We start from the raw sequence: 5,000 nt of genomic DNA, 5'->3' as shown, positions 1-5,000 counted from the left end.
GTAAGGGAAGAGAGAGAGAGAGAGAGAGAGAGAGAGAGAGAGAGAGAGAGAGAGAGAGAGAGAGAGAGAGAGAGAGAGAGAGATATCTGATGTTTGTTCTTCCTTTGTGTTCCTTTGTATTCACTGAGCTGCTGCTGCTGTGGAAGGAATGATGAACTGTGGAACTTTGAACAAAAGTCAGTGATTTTTTTTTTTTGGGGGGGAGGTGTGTGTGTGTGTGTGTGTGTGTGTGTGTGTGTGTGTGTGTGTGTGTGTGTGTGTGTGTGTGTGTGTGTGTGTGTGTGTGTGTGTAAACAGATAAACACTGAGGCCTAAAGAGTGAGAGAGAGAGAGAGAGAGAGAGAGAGAGAGAGAGAGAGAGAGAGAGAGAGAGAGAGAGAGAGAGAGAGAAGCACATCCAACGAACCAGTATGGGATAAAAAGATAGATACATTCAATATGTAGAGAGAGAGAGAGAGAGAGAGAGAGAGAGAGAGAGAGTGGTATGCATACAGTCACACATTTGATCGAGCAATGCAATGACTACTACCGCTACTACATAAACCTCGAGAGAGAGAGAGAGAGAGAGAGAGAGAGAGAGAGAGAGAGAGAGAGAGAGAGAGAGAGAGAGAGAGAGAGAGAGAGAGAGAGAGAGAGAGAGAGGAAGGGGGGTGCAGCTTCATTGATATTCCTGTGAGCTGCAAACAAATATTGAACATGAATACTCGGGAAAATGACCTTGAAAAAAAAGCGCTTGAAATCTACGGCAGGGAGAGAGAGAGAGAGAGAGAGAGAGAGAGAGAGAGAGAGACTAGTACATTTATTGCAGCAAAGATAAAATAGAAACACGATATAGCAACCAACAAGAAGAGAGAGAGAGAGAGAGAGAGAGAGAGAGAGAGAGAGAGAGAGAGAGAGAGAGAGAGAGAGAGAGAGAGCGAGAGAGGGGAAAATAAGGTGAAATAAGCGGCAGACTTTGATCAGAGAGAGACTGGACAGCACGAGGGAGCAGATTGGGCTGTGTATGGCTTGGTAAATTGCGTGTGTGTGTGTGTGTGTGTGTGTGTGTGTGTGTGTGTGTGTGTGTGTGTGTGTGTGTGTGTGTGTGTGTGTGTGTGTATATATCTTTTTCTCTTAGTACAGTGATGTTTTGTTACTCAATTATTAGGTCTCTCTCTCTCTCTCTCTCTCTCTCTCTCTCTCTCTCTCTCTCTCTCTCTCTCTCTCTCTCTCTCTCTCTCTCTCTCTCTCTCTCTCTCTCTCTCTCTCTCTCTCTCATGATTTATCACTCAGTTCTTCCTTCGTTCCTTTCTCTTTCATTCACTCACGCACATCCTTACTGACTTCTCTCATTTCCTTTACCTTCCAGCCACATCTTCCTTCCTTTCTTCCTTCCTTCCTTCCTTCCATCCTTCCTTCCTTCCTTCCTTCCTTGTTCCCTCTTTTTGATTCCCTCACACAGTTCTTGCTTCCCTCATACGTTCCCTCCCTCTTCACACACACACACACACACACACACAGAGAGAGAGAGAGAGAGAGAGAGAGAAGTAGATGATTTATTGGCCACAAATTTATAAGCTCTTCGAAGTACGCCTACACACACACACACACACACACACACACACACACACATAGACACATCTTTGACGGTCACCCAGGCTGTGGTAGAAGTTAATGAGGAAATCGAGTGAGTGTGAGGCAGGTAATCAGATTAGCTGATTAATTACTGCCGCCCCTGATTGTGGCCCCGCGCTGCAATGGGCGTCCTTATTAATGGCGCCACTAAACCCCCACGCATCATCGTCATTGGCACCGTTCACCCATTTAATTAGCACGTGTTAGTTTTTTTTTTTTTTTTTTTTTTTTTTTTTTTTTTTTTTGTGGGGTAGGGTGTGGATGGAGGGGGTGTTTGTTTGTTTGTTTGTTTGTTTGTTTGTTTTTGTTTGTTTGTTTGTTTGTTTGTTTGTTTTTGTGGTCTTTTTAGTTTATGTATTTTTTTCTTTTTTTTTTTTTTGGTGTTTTCCGTGTGTGTGTGTGTGTGTGTGTGTGTGTGTGTGTGTGTGTATGTGTGTTTTATTCGTATTATTTTTGTTTTTATTTTCATTTAATTTATTTTTTGCTTATTTTGTGATATGTTTTTATTTATTTTTTTTGTGTGCGCGTTTTACTCGGCGTTTTATTCTTATTTTTTTTCCATTTCACTCTGTTTTATTTTTCATCTTTTATCTGGTGTTTTCAGTTTATTTCTCGTTTGTTTTATCTCATATTTCTCTTTTTTTTGTGAGGAGGAAGTGAAATGTGTGTTATTTTTATATATTATTAAGTTTGTTTGTTTTTTCTGTGTGTATTATGTGGTTTATTTCATGTTTTATTACCATTTATATTCGAGCTTATTCTTTTTTTTATTCAATTATTTATTCCTGAAGGATAAGATTTTTTTTTTTTTACGTATTCTTATTGTCGTGTTTTTCTCTCCTGTTTTAATATTTTTTTTTCTTTTTTCTTACTTTTTTTTGGAGAAGGGAAGGAATTATTGTTTTATTTTAAAGTTTGTCTACTTGTTTATTCTTCTATTTAGTGTGTGTGTGTGTGTGTGTGTGTGTGTGTGTGTGTGTGTGTGTGTGTGTGTGTGTGTGTGTTCCTCCTTTACATGTTTGTTTATCTGTTTGATTACAGTTGTTATGGTTAATTGGTTCCAGGTCATAGCTAAATCTCTCTCTCTCTCTCTCTCTCTCTCTCTCTCTCTCTCTCTCTCTCTCTCTCTCTCTCTCTCTCTCTCTCTCTCTCTCTCTCTCTCTCTCTCTCTCTCTCTCTCGCAAGATTATATGTGCTCTCATACTTTTCCTTCCTTCTCCCTTCCTTCTCTTCTTCCTCTTGTTTATCTTCGTTCCTTTCGTTTGTTTCTTCTCTTCTCTTCTCTTCTTTTCTTTCTTCATACTTGTTCGCTTGTTCCGTTTTTTCCTTCTTTCCTTTGATCTTTGCGTTTTTCCTTTTTTTTCTTCCTTCCTTCCTTCCTTCCTTCTCCGGTCTTTTTTACTATTTTTTTCTTTCTTCTCCTTATCTCACTTCCCTTCTTTTCTTGTCTCTTTTTTTCCTCTCTCTTTCTCCTCCTCGTCCTCCTCCCTACTTTTTTATAATTCATTTTGTGTAATTTCTTATTTATTCCTTTACTAAAACTTCTTCCCTCCTCTTTTCTCTCTTTTGTTTCCTTTCATTCCCTTTCTCTTCCTCCATTCTATTTCTATTTTCTCCTTCATTTTCCTTTTCTCTGTTCTCCAAAATTTGTTTCCTCCCTCCTTATTTTGTCCTTCACTTTGCTTCCTTCAAATCTTTTTCTTTCCTCCCTTTCTTTCTCTCTCTCCCTTCTCTCCCTCCCTTCCTTCATTCCCTTCCTTCGTTTGATCTTAATCTTCCTTATTGTATTCTCCTTCATTGCTCTAATATCCGAGTGTTTTTACTTATTCTCTTGTTTATCGCCTATTTTTATTATTTCTATTTTTATCATCCATTTATGTGTGTCTCTTTCTCATATCCTGCCGCTCGTCTTCCTTGCTTTTGTCTTCTTCCTCTTTTCTTTCATTTTCTTTCCTCCTTTCCTCTTTATCCTCTTCTTGGTCTGATCTCTCTCTTGTCTTCATTTTTATTTTTATCTTCTTCTTTCATGTCTGTGTGTGTGTGTGTGTGTGTGTGTGTGTGTGTGTGTGTGTGTGTGTGTTGGTGAGTGATTTTGGTGTGTGTGTTTGTATGTATGTATGCATGTAAGAATATGCGTACATAACAATTCTGGAAGTAGTAGTAGTAGTAGTAGTAGTAGTAGTAGTAGTAGTAGTAGTAGTAGTGGTGGTGGTGGTGGTGGTGATCGTAGTGGTGGTGGTCCAAATTGTTGTGGTGCTGATAGTGGCGATAATAGTGGTGGTGATAGTGGTGATGGTACTGGTGGTGTGATGTTGATATTACTAGTAGCAGAGGGAGTGGCAATAGAAGTAATGGTGTTGATTGAGGTGGTGGTGGTGGTGTTGGTGGTGGTGGTGGTGGTGATGGCGGTGACAGCAGCAATGGCGGGTCTGGGGTCCACCTCTTGTGATCTCTTAGTCAGTCACCTTTTTCTTTTTGTCTTGTTTTGTTTCTCTTTTGGCTAAATAAGTGATGGCGGGCGCTCGTCTCCCAACCCTGGCGGCGACTGGGGGAGGAGGGGGAGAGGGGGAAGGTGGGGAGAGGGAAGGATGAGACGGAAAGTTGAAGAAAAGAGAAATAAAGAGAGGGAGAAGGAAAGAAGCATAGAAGATGAAGTATATGCAATAAAGAGGAGGATTAGAAGGAAGTGAATAGAGTGAAGAGAGGAGGAGGAGGAGGAGGAAAAGAGGAGAGGCGAGGAGAGGAATGGGAAATACAAAGTGAGAAAGAGAGGAGGCAAAGAAAGAGGAAAGGATAAAAGAGGGAATATACGAGAAAATGGAGGATTGATATGAGGAAAGAGGACGGAGGAGAGAGAGAGAGAGAGAGAGAGAGAGAGAGAGAGAGAGAGAGAGAGAGAGAGAGAGAGAGAGAGAGAGAGGATGAAAGAAGAAAGAGCAAAAAATTAAGAGGAGATAATGGTGATGAAATAATGAGAAGCAGAGAGAGAGAGAGAGAGAGAGAGAGAGAGAGAGAGAATGAGAGAGATACAGGATGATGATAATAATGATACTAGTGGTGACGGTGACAGTGGTGGTGGTGGTGGTGGTGGTGGTGGTGCTGGCGGCGTCTTGTGGCGGGTGTGTTTGACTTCCTCAGTTTTACACGTGCGAACAGCCTTAATAACCTCCCAAGACCAACAAGGCGGCGATCAAAGCTGCGGCGTGCGGGACTGTGCAATATTCCCGGTTTTACGCTGATGAGGGACAGGGGGACAGGGTGAGAGGGGGGTGGGGGACATCCTTGTTCTTTTGTATCTTACTTGGACACACACATATGCAGACACACACACACACACGCACTCACTCGCACGCGCACGCAAAGTTTCGTGAGGCCAGGCAGGAATT

At 41.5% G+C, this 5,000-nt stretch overlaps 1 protein-coding gene across 1 annotated transcript in view; it reads left to right on the top strand.

The window, feature by feature from the left end:
* Positions 1-5,000, top strand: part of LOC135104120 (lachesin-like) — a 342,384-nt gene that overhangs the window by 316,591 nt on the left and 20,793 nt on the right. The gene's annotated exons all lie outside the window — the stretch shown is intronic.

Source organism: Scylla paramamosain, chromosome 10 (genome assembly GCF_035594125.1).
Source record: "Scylla paramamosain isolate STU-SP2022 chromosome 10, ASM3559412v1, whole genome shotgun sequence".
In the NCBI taxonomy this organism is placed as follows: Eukaryota; Metazoa; Arthropoda; class Malacostraca; order Decapoda; family Portunidae; genus Scylla; species Scylla paramamosain.
Note: the sequence above shows the minus strand (reverse complement) of the source record. Positions and strands in the feature narration are given on the sequence as shown.